General features: G+C 51.7%; 1 long non-coding RNA gene across 1 annotated transcript; it reads right to left on the reverse strand.

Moving 5' to 3' along the window:
- Window positions 1-8,895: 8,895 nt before the first annotated feature.
- On the reverse strand, window positions 8,896-11,437 carry LOC122895677. Its single transcript, XR_006382255.1, has 2 exons — window positions 11,339-11,437; window positions 8,896-9,211 (listed from the first exon to the last, which is right to left on the reverse strand). It is a non-coding gene; the product is annotated as an uncharacterized LOC122895677 (long non-coding RNA).
- Window positions 11,438-11,912: the final 475 nt, after the last annotated feature.

Raw genomic sequence — 11,912 nt, forward strand, 5'->3', positions numbered from 1 at the left:
GTCCACAGGCCCTCTGCTCTCACATGGCTGATCTGTATACCGTGACCATTTTCTGGAATATTCTTATTTGAAGAAAATCATCATATGACAACAGTTTTCCAACAAGCGGGAATAAAGCTTCTGGGAAACAGAGCATCTTTTTCTAATTTCTAATTTGTACAAAGACCCTGATGCCTCTCTCCAGTATTTTTTTTTGGTAACCCCCACACTCAACATGGGGTTCAAACTCACAACCTCAAGATTGAGAGCTGCCTGTACCACTGACTGAGCCAGCCAGACACCTCCCCCCTCCTGTCTTTTTTATTTTTTTTAACACCCAAGAGAATTAGACTATTATTTTGCCTAAGCTGCTGTAGTCATGTCTTTGTTACTTACAACCAGATTTAATTCTAAGTGATAGAGCAACTAATTTTTAAAAAAATTATAAGTAGAGGGTCACTTGGGTGGCTCAGTCAGTTAAGCATCTGACTCTTGATCTCAGGTCATGAGATCGAGCCCTGAGTTGGGTTCCACATTGAGCATAGAGCCTGCTTAAGATTCTCTCTCCCTCTCCCTCTGCCCCCCACCCGACACACACACTCTCTCTCTTTTTTAAGATTTTATTTTTTAATAAGATTTCATTTATTTATTCGACAGAGAGAGAGAGCACAAGCAGGGGAGCAGCAGGCAGAGGGAGAGGAAGAAGCAGGCTCCCTGCTGAGCAGGAAACCCAATGCGGGACTCGATCCCAGAACCCTGGATCATGACCTGAGCCAAAGGCAGGTGCTTAACCCACTGAGCCACCCAGGTGCCCCTCACAGCCTCTCTCTTTAAAAAAAAAAATTTAAGGGACGCCTGGGTGGCTCAGTGGGTTAAGCAGCTGCCTTCAGCTCAGGTCATGATCCCAGCGTCCTAGGATCGAGTCCCACATCGGGCTCCTTGCTCGGCAGGGAGCCTGCTTCTCCCTCTGCCTCTGCCTGCCACTCTGTCTGCCTGTGCTCACTCTCTCCCCCTCTCTCTCTGACAAACAAATAAATAAAATCTTTAAAAAAATAAATAAATAAATAAATAAATAAATAAATAAAAAAATAAAAAAAAATTTAAATAGGAAAAAATCCATCTTAAATTCATATGGACTCTCAAGAGACCACAAATACCCAAAATTATCTTGAAAAAGAAGGAGAAATAAGTCTCACACTTCCCGATTTCAAAACTCATTACAGGGGCACCTGGGTGGCTCAGTGGGTTAAGCCTCTGCCTTCAGCTCGGGTCATGATCCCAGGGTCCTGGGATCAGGCCCCGAATTGGGAATCTCTGCTCAGCAGGGAGCCTGGTTCCTCCTCTCTCTGCCTCTCTGCCTACTTGTGATCTCTGTCTGTCAAATAAATAAATAAATCTTTAAAAAAAAAGAAAAAACAACTCATTACAAACCTACCGTAATCAAAACAGTGTGGTACTGGCATAAAGACAGACATAGAGACCAAAGGAATAGAATAGAGAGTCCCGAAATAAGTCTTCACATACAGGGTCACATGACCTCCACCAGGGGTGCCAAGACTACTCAATGGGGAAAGGACAGTCTTTTCTACAAATGGTGTTGGGAAAATTGGATATCCACATGCAAAAAAATAAAATAAAATAAAATGAGAGAGAGTTGGAACCTTACTTAACACCATATACAAAATTGAACTTGAAATGGATTAAGATCAAATAAAAGATCTAAAACTATAAAATTCTGGGGTGGGGGTCAAAACAGGAAAGAAGCTTCATGATACTGGATGCACGATGATTCTTGGATACGATGCAAAAGGGTCAGGAGCAAAGCAAAATTAAGTACGTGGGACCACATCAAACATCAAAGCTTCTGCACATCAGAGAACAAAATCAATGGAGTGAAAAGGCAACTACTCACAAATGGAAGAAAATATCCACTGATCATATATCTGAAATGGCGTTAATATCCAGAATATATATAAAGAGTTCCTACAAGTCAACAACAACACACCAAAAAACTAAAATTTTTTAAATGGGCAAAGAATTGGAAGACACATGTCCCTAAAGACAATATACAAATGGCCAACGTGCACATAAAAAGATGTTCAGGGGCGTCTGGGGGGCTCAGTTGGTTGAGCATCCGGCTCTTGATTTCGGTTTAGGTCATGATCTCAGGGTTGTGAGATCGAGCCCTGCATCAGGCTCCGCACTTAGCACAGAGACTGCTTGAGATCCCCTCTCTCCCTCTCCCTCTGGCTCTTACCTAACCGTCGGCACGCTAAATAAGTAAGTAAGTAAATAAATAAAATATTTTAAAAGAAAAGATCGTCCACTTCATTCATTAGGCCACTGCAGATTAAATAACAAAATATCGCCACATATACATTAAGATGACTACTATAAGAAAGTAGAAAGTAATAAGGGTTGGCACGGATTCAGAGGACTTGGAACCCGTCTGCCCTGCCGGGGGTGGGGGAAGGTAAAATGGGGCAGCCACCACAGAAAATAGTATGCCGTTCTTTAAAAAAAAAAAAAAAGAGAGAGAGAAGAAAAGAAAAATAGCATTACCATAGTGATCCAGCAAGGGCACTTTGGGTAAGTACCCCAAAGAACGGACAGTGGAGTCTGGAAGAGATATTTGCATACCTGTGTTCATTACCAGCATCATTCACAACAGCCGAGAGGTAGAAGCAAGCCCAGGAGGCCCCCAGGGGGTGAGTGGGCACACAAAATATGGTGTGTACGTACACAATGGAATAACTTTCAGCCTTAGCAAGGATGGAAACCGTGTCACCTGCAACGAGGATGAACCTTAGGGACGTGCTAAGTGAAATAAACCAGACACAAAAAGTCAGTGCATGATGCCAATTATACGAGGCACCTAAAGTAGTCAAACGCATAGAAACAGAAAGCAGTCGGGTGGCTGCCAGGGCCTGGGGGAGGGGGACATGGGAAGGTGTTGTTTAACGCATACAGAGTTTTAGTTTTGCAAGAAGAAAACGTTCTAGAGATCTGTTGCACAGCGATGTGAATACGCTTAACACAATTCAACGTGTACCCTGAGAAATGCCTAGATGGTTGAATTTTCTGTTATGTGTGCTTTTTTTTTTTACCACAATAAAAAAAAAAAGAAAAGCATTTAAACGCTGCGGTGGGCCACCAGTTTGCTCTCCCCTTTAGACAATGCTCCCCCCACCACCACCACCCCCACCGGGCCAGGGGCTGGTCGGGTACCACTTGCTAGGATGGCAAGGACGGGGGTGGGAGGTGGCGGAGGGGAACTTGTCACATAAGAGGCTGACCAGCTTGTCTTGGGCTTGCTTTTACTTGGTTCATTCTGACAACACTTACCAGGCATGGACTCCATGTCAAGCTCCAGGCCCTGGAGCGACAGAGGTGAGGAGGGCAGCTACCAGTCTGGGGAGGACAAAGACAGACGCTGAACACAGGAAAAGATCAATGTTGATGATACCCACTCAGTGGGGAAGCAGGATATGGGGTGACTGGGAGGGCCCGAGATTACAGGGAATGGACAGGAAGGGCTCGGAGAAGGGGAACTTGATCTGAGATCCCAGTGACAGAAGCTTGGGGCCCCTGAGGATGTGCGAGAGCTCCAGGCACCCCGGAGAGGGAGAACAGAGACCTGGAGGCAGGGGCAGGCGTGGAGGCTGCATGTGGGCAGGAGCCGGAAGGCTGGGCTCAGGAGCCCTGTGTGCAAGAAACAGATAAAGCCCCGTCTTCCATTGACATAAACTTGCTTTGTGGGTTCAAATGTATCATTCTCTTTTACGATAAAAAAAAAATTAGAACAATAAACTATATTTTCCTAGAGAAAGGCTGAGTCAACAGACACCCATCAAACTCTCGTATTTGTCTCCACACATCCAACAGCTGCTGAATCTCTGAATTAGCTCCTTGGCACGGGTTACAAACCGCTGATCTGGAGCGCCTGGGTGGCTCAGTTGTTAAGCGTCTGCCCTTGGCTCAGGTCGTGATCCCACGGTCCTGGGATCGAGCCCCGCATCGGGCTCTCTGCTCAGCAGGAAGCCTGCTTCTCCCTCTCCCTCTGCCCCTTCTTCTGTTCCTGCTCTCACTGTGTGTCTCTGTCTCTCTCTGCCAGATAAATAAATGAAATCTTAAAAACAAAAAACATGGTTGGGTTACGGACACTGGGGAGGGTATGTGTCACGGTGAGTGCCGTGAAGTGTGTAAGCCTGATGATTCACAGACCTGTACCCGTGGGGCTGATGATACATTATATGCTAATAAAAATTAAAAAAAAAAAAAAAACCAAACCACTGATCTGCTTGGGCCCCGTCACCCCACTCACCCCCACTCAACAGAGGGGTGGACTGAGGTCTAGAGCAGGTAAGGAGCTCCAAGCAAGCCCAGGGGTGAGCAGGAGTTAGGTCTGGAGGTTAGGGTTGCCTGACCCCCAGGTCAGTGGTCGGGAGACCCTTGCTTCTGTGGGGCCCTGCTTCCTTTATGGGGAAAACCTCCTCCCCAACCTCTGGGCGGTCCGGACGTGGGCATGGGGCCTGGGGGGCACAGCTAGGGGTCAAGCCAGCTGCCTGCTGGCTGGGCTGGGGATGTCTGGGCACCCCCAGAGGCCGCCGCCTCCTGCTCTGCAGGACCATCCCCTCACTTGCTGCTGGGCGTCCAGGCCAGCTTAGCCCTCTCCCATGATCCTCCGGGCCGGCCTCCCCTGCCAGCGCATCTCTGAACCAAACAGCCCCTGCTGGAGTCTAGTGCTTGCTCCTAGGAACTCCTATGGAGCCGGACGGCCTCTCAGGCTCCCGCAGCCTGTGCGGTGGCTGCTAGGGTCCCAGCCCTGCCCCTGAGTGGCCAGGAGCTCTGCCTGGCTGGGAGGGACGTTACAGGCCACTCAAGGGTTCTCCGTCTCTCTGGGTTTCCTAAGACTCCATCCTGAATCGACATGTAGGACTTTTCACCACAGTCATAGCTGCCCGAGCCAATTTTCTCATGAGGGTTCTTTTAAATGACTTCCTTTTTAAACTGAAATCCAGGGGCGCCTGGGTGGCTCAGTGGGTCAAGCCTCTGCCTTTGGCTTGGGTCATGATCTCAGGGTCCTGGGATCGAGTCCCACATCGGGCTCTCTGCTCAGCGGGGGAGCCTGTTTCCCCTCTCTCTGCCTGCCTTTCTGCCTACTTGTGATCTCTCTCTGTGTCAAATAATTTTTTTTAATTCTATCTTTAACTAAATAAATAAAAAATAAATAACCTGAAATTCATTTCCAAGGCAACCAAATGGAAAGCCAGGGTTGCTTGCCCTAAGTTCAAACAAATCCAGCAAAATCAAGTCAACTTAAAGTCCATAGTGCTGTCTGCTCAGGGGCCCCGAGCTTGAGGCTTCTTTCTCTATGGGGAAAGGCAGAGCCCCGAGTGTCTCAGGGCGTCAAAGGGCAGCACCCAGAAGAGCCTCTGTCTGTAACCAGACTCGGAATTGAGAAGAAAACGACTTTCCCCAGGGTTTAAGGCGAGTCCACACTGCCTCGAACGGGCACTGTCTACAGCACAGCCAGACTGTGGCCACGACCCCTTTCCTTCAGAGTCCTGGCCCCGTGGAGGGTTCCCAGCTGTGTGACCTTGGGTGGGTCACTCAGCTTCTCGGTGCTCAGTTTCCCCATCTGCAAAATAAAGTTGATAATGGCGCCCACCTCACTGGGGTGTCGTGAGGATTAAAGCAGGGAGTAGAGACAGGACCTGCGGAGAGAAAGTCTGACCCAGCGGCTGTTCAAGACGGAAGCCGCTGTGGTAGGGCAGGGATGAATGACGGGCAGGGAGGGGAAGGGACAGCAGGGAGGGGAAGGCCCCTGGGAGCCTCTGGGGCTCTCAGCCCCTCACTGGCAGACTGCCCTGCATGTGCGCTGCCTCCTGAGCCCCTCCTTCAACCCCCTGAGCCCCTCCCTGCTCTGCCCAGGCTGCTTGGCTGACGTCTCTCACCAGCCCTGGGAGTCAGGCCTAGCCCACGGAAGGGAGCACTGAGGCCCAGAGAGGGGACATAATTCCTCTGTCTCTGTGTGCAGCACACAGAGGGCAGGAGGAAGACGCAGGGGATGCTGGGATCCCCCACCCCCATCCAGCCTCAGCGCCCCCCCCTCCACGCATTATCTCTAGGCGGCAGTAGCTGAGCCTCCCAGTATCTCTCCGATCCCCCAAATTTCCGGTTCCCCAAAGACAACTCAGGATGTGGGGAGGGAGGGGCAGGGAGAGGAGGAGAGAGACAGAGAGCAGGAGAGAGATCACAGAGAGAGACAGAGAGCCACGGAGAGATGAGAGAGACAGAGACACAGAGATGGGAGACAGAGAGCCGCCAGAGACAGAGAGACAGGGCAGAGAGACAGCGCTTCCAAGACAGATGAGCAACAGGGGGAGGCAGGCAGAGATGGAGGGAACACAGGTGGAGAGAGAGAGCTAGAAAGGGGAGGGGTGCCCCAGAGATGCAGACCCAAAGACCAGACATGACGGGAGACCAGAAGGCTGAGGCGGAGGCAAAACTGAAAGTTGCAAGTGGGAGAGGGAGTCGGTGGGCGTTGGGGTGGAAGGCACGAGGTGTTGGGGGGGCATCCGGAAACAGAAAGAACATTGGTGAGTGTAGGAGCCAGGTGGGAGAGGGTGAGGAAACCTCGGAGGCCCGTTCAGGTGCACAGGGAGGCAGCCTGGGGCAGGGGCCCAAACATGCAGGCCAGAGAGCTCCCAGGGAAGGAGAACAGAGCCCCACTTCCCCTTCTTTCTTGGAACCCCCACAGGGCCACAGATGCCCTAAGCGCCCACCCACTGGGCTCATGAAGTCCTGTGTCCTCGAGAAAAGGGACTGTGTTCAGACCCAGCCTCTGCAGCCCCAGAGCCAGCAGCCCCTGGAGCTGTCCGGCTGGGTGTGCTCTGAGTGGACCCGGCTGCCCACCCTGCTCAGGGGCAGAGGGGGACTGCGGGTGGACCTGGTGGGCACAGAGGAGGCAGTTGGGAACAGCGGTAGCCTGGCTGCTCAGGGAGGGAGCGCTAGAACCCTGCTTGGTCCAGCCACCTGCCCTCTGTGAGCCTCAGCTTCCTCATCTGTCCAAGGGTGATAAGGAGAAGAACGCACTCAGGGTCACAGCGAGGACCAAACATATGGGAGATGCGTGGCACTGCGTGGGATATGTATGTGTCTGAAGGCGGGCCGTTGAAGGTCGGTGCTCCCCAGCATCCTGTCGAGATGAGTCAGGGCCCTTTCACTTGCAAATGACAGGAACCCAGCCAGAGCTGAGCCAAGTGAAGGAAGGCTGTTAATAAACTCAAGTAACTAAACAGTTCTTGGGTGGATCCAGCTTCAGGCACAGATGGATCCAGGATCTCAACCCCCCATTCCCAAAAATCTTTCTCCCTGACGTGGCACTGCTTACCTTTCTGCTGCCTTCTCCCTCGGGTGCCCTTCCCATGCGTCTGGCAGCTCCAGGCTCATGTCTTCCCTGTTGGCTGGTTCCAGAAGACAGAGAGAGAGAGCGCGCGCCTTATTCACCAGAGTTCTAGCAAACATCCCTGTGCAGAGCACAATTTACTCTCTGTGGAATTTCTCTTTTAGTTTGCCTCTTTGTTTTCTCCTTTGCACTAACTTTTAACCAGAACTTGGCCTTCCTTCCCCCACCTCAAAGTGGACTTTGGGTTTGGGATTCTGTAAGTAACTTTGGAATGTGCTGTGTGACCTCAAGCAAATCACTTAACCTCCCTGAACCTGTTTTCTTTCCTGAAAGAAGGGTTCCTCCAACCTTATATAGACGGGGGTGTGGTGAGACTCGGTGAGTGTGGCACACAATAAATGTGGACCAGGGCATCTCAAAGCTGCCTCCTTTCTACCAGCAATCGCCCCTAAGTTTGGGAGACTTCCCATCTCCAGTCCTTCAGAATTGGGGGTGGAGCTTATGACACCAGCCTAAGTCAGTCAGCACATGGCATTCTGGGCCAGCAACTGGCTCAGGAAGTCACATCCCCCAAGTTAGGGCAGCTAGAGTAGTGTAGGGCTTTTGATGGAGATGCTCAGATATCTTGCCCATCCCCCACGCTGAGAACCCAGGAGCACACGGTCTCCAGAGCTGCTAGAACTGGGACCACATGAGCGGCAACTACAGATGGAGGCATTGGAGAAAGGAGGGCTGAAGCGAAACTAGAAGGTGGTGATAATATTTAGGCCTCTGACTCCAGGCACATCTGATCGTTTCCAACCTTCTCAGCAACCAGGGATCCCTTCTTTCTACTTCCAGGGATGCCTCTTGGGGCTATGGACCTCAGAATGGGAAGGTTTTATGACCGAGGTCCAACAGCCTCAAAGGTGCCCACAGTTCAGAAATCTAGTGGCAGAATCGTGACTAACACGAAGTCTCCTTCCTTGTATTCCAGGGTGCTTGCCACCAGACGTGGTCCTCTGTCTGGAACCTTGGCTCCTCAGCTCCGAGACTAAGAAAACTGAGTAAATAAAGCAAAAGTAAGGAAAACCTGGAGAGATTTTCCTGAAGGGATTGAGGCAGGAGGGAAATGGGATGGGGGGGCACAAGGAAGGATTGCCTGGGACAGACGGGGCACAGGCCTTGAAGTGTCCTCCTGGGTGTCTCTGAGGGGCAGTTAGAAGAGGTGGAGGGTGAGGAAAAAGGTGAGTCTGGAGTTTTCTCACACGGGTTGCTAGGCGTTCATCGTTAGACCAGGGTGGCCTGATCGTGGTTGTGAGTCGGTGGAAATGATAGCCGCCATGGTTATGTCAGAAATCTCTGTCCTGCAACGGACAGAGAGTCTGGCTCAAGTTAGCCTAAGCACACACACAGAAAAAGCCAATGGGTTCTTTAAACAGTAATAATGGCTTCAGGAACACTGATCTGAGTGCCTGGATGGCCTATCAGAACCCAACTTTTCTATTTCCATTTCTGTCCTCTGCTTGCCTCTGTGGTGCCTTTATTCACAGGAAGACTCTCCCCAACAGAAACGTGCAAACCGCGCAAGGGAGCGCCTCTCCCCGGAGACCCGCATGCCGGGTGGGTGCGCAAAGAGCTTCTGTTTGCCAGGAGTTCCACCCAAAGTCTCAGGAACGTGTCTCATTGGCCGGAGTTGGGTCACGTGTTCCAATCACTGGGCCAGGGGGTGAGAGATGACAATTGGCCATCGCATCCTGGGTCCCCGCAGAGCCGCAGGCACATTTCTGTAGCAAATCCTATGGCGCCTCAGCATTGGAAGAAGGAAGGGATGGATGAATGCTTGAAAAGGGAAAACAAAAAATGTCCTCCACGGGTGTTAGAAGGTGGTCCGCAGATTGCTCATAATAGCATTTTTTCCCCCTGAAGTCAAATAAGTTCGGGAAATACCAGATTAGGCGAAGATAAACATTATTTGATTCCAGGATCTCCCTCGAGCCATTACCTTCCTGCTGCGCACTGCGCTGGGGAAGGCAGGATGGGAGAACACTGCTTTTCCCAGGCGCTCCCAACCACGGAACCCTTTCTTGAGAAGCTTCCCCCAGGGCTCAGGGGCCACAAGATGCCTTTTGGGAAGCGCAACACCTGGACCACCACAAAGAGCCCAAGAAGTCACGGTCAGCGTGTCGTCCCGTTCCGTGGCGGGCTGGCCCGAGTGGCTGCCGCCGGCGCCTGCCGCCCCCGACTCGAGGTTTGCTTTGGCCACCAGAAGCCAGGCGTTATGGAGAATTCGGTGGGGACCACGGGGTGGAGACGCGGAAGTAGCCCCCCCCCCCGGGACGGCACTGCGCACACCCCCTGCCAGTGCTTTGGGACCACCTCCCAGAGAAACCACTTGCACTAAGACTCGCTTCAAGGACTGCCTCTGAAAAAACCCAAATCGAAAGAGCTGTTGCCGAGCCACGGCTTTTAGAAGCACCAGATGTCTCCTCCAGCAACTGCAGAGAACTCTCCCTCCTCACTACATCGACCTTTCCTCCGACAACGACAGACTCCGAGGTGGGGGGAATCTAGTTCTGCTACCCAGCTTCCAGGAGAAGCTTGGAGGGATTCTTTCCACAGGCCACCTCAGTGGGCTCAGATACCCCGACCCCAGCCCCACAGACCTCATTACATTGACTTGGTCTGTCCTGCTTGGCTCATCGACTGGAGGAAGCAGAGCCCCATGTTCTTGCTGGTCCAAGAAGCAAAAATGGGAAGCTGTTCCTGCTTCAGGGAATGCTGCTACCCCCAATCTACCAAGGAAAGAAGTACCCCAGTCACCTTGGACTTCCCCAGGCTTCACAAGGCAGGACTGTCACCACGCCCCTTGCTTCGGCCTCCCAAGCATCTCCTTCTACCTCCTCTCTCTGTTGTTCCTCCTTCATTAGCTAGCCCACCACCGCCTTTCACGTGGATACTCCCAACAGCCTCCTCTCTGCTCCCACCTCAGGCCCTTTGCACATGCTGCTTCTGAGGCTGGAACACCATATGCAACTCACCTGCTTGGCGCACACAGATCCGTGACTCTTAAGCCTGTTTACTGTCTCTTAAAACTGCCCCAACCCCCACCCTCTCTACCACCACCCATTCCCTCCTTGGGCCTCAGCCTCTCTTATTATGAAATCACTCAGCTATGCAAACACTTACGAGAATCATTTATCAAACACTTGTGAACCCAACCCTGCTTAAGAGTAAGACAGTACACTTATCACCGGGGCCTTCCTGAAATCCTTCCCAACCACTGCCCACACTCTGCTGCAGGGGTGCCTCGCCCCTGAACTTGGTATTCCTCATTCCTTTGCCTACCTTGCGTTCACGTGTACCCCCGAACCATATAGACCTATTTTCGTGCTTTCAACTTTATATAAATAAAACACCTTGCTTTGCTTTCCTCACTCCATATTCTCTCGGTGATGTTCATCCTCCCTGATAGGAGCTGCCCCGGTGGGCTCATTTTTACCTGCTGGGAGCTTTTGCCCACAGTGTGACGGGGCTACAAGAGCTCGACCCGCTCTCCCCGTGATGGCCTCCATCTGCCATCACCGTTACCATCGCCAGGCTGCCCCCGCCTCTGGTATCCGCCCCCTTAGCCTGAGGGCTATTTGCTCAGGATTTTTACCCAGGAATCTGCTAGGTAAAGGGACACACCATCTTCAGCCTTTACTGATGTGGCTAGATTGTTCTCCAAGGTGTTTATACCAACATACTTTTTTTTTTTTTACGATTTTATTTATTTATTTGTCAGAGAGAGAGAGACAGCGCAAGCAAGCACAGGCAGACAGAGCAGCAGGCAGAGGCAGAGGAAGAAGCAGGCTTCCTGCCAAGCTAGGAGCCCGATGCGGAACTCGATCCCAGAACACTGGGATCATGACCTGAGCCAAAGGCAGCTGCTTAACCAACTGAGCCACCCAGGCGTCCCCAACATACCTTTTTGATAAAGCTTCCTCAGCCCAGGCACAAAGGTGCCCCTTTCCTTGTCTGTTTCCTCCAAATAAACTCTGCCTGTTGACGTCCGGCCTGCCAGCGCTCTCCCCGGGCCTCCCCTCCCCCACTTCTCCAAGCGGGCCTCTTACAAGCCTGCCTTGGACAGCAGCCAGCACTTTGGACAACAGCCAGAACAAGGACGTTGGCAGCAGAACTCCAGAGGCCAACAGCTGCAGATAGAATCCCCGGTTTGCCACTTCGGCTGTGTGCCTTTGGGCAAATCACTTCTCCTCTCTGGGCTCGGTTCCCCAACTGCGAAGGGCGATACCCCCAGTGAACCAGCCACAGGGGAATGGCAGTGATTAAATGAGATAAGCGTGGAAACATGGCAGGTGCTTGAAGATAACTTGTTACTATTGCCTTTGAAGACCACAGAGGAGGCTGAGAACTGTGTGCATCACTCTGGGCTACTTTGCCATATGCAAGAGAAACCCCAAGTCAAGCCGGTTGAAGACAATTGGGAATTTATTGGCCCACATAACTGGGAAGCTGGAGGGGGGTACTCGCTTCAGGTGTT

The sequence above is a fragment of the Neovison vison genome, chromosome 14, assembly GCF_020171115.1.
Source record: "Neovison vison isolate M4711 chromosome 14, ASM_NN_V1, whole genome shotgun sequence".
Taxonomy (NCBI): Eukaryota; Metazoa; Chordata; class Mammalia; order Carnivora; family Mustelidae; genus Neogale; species Neogale vison.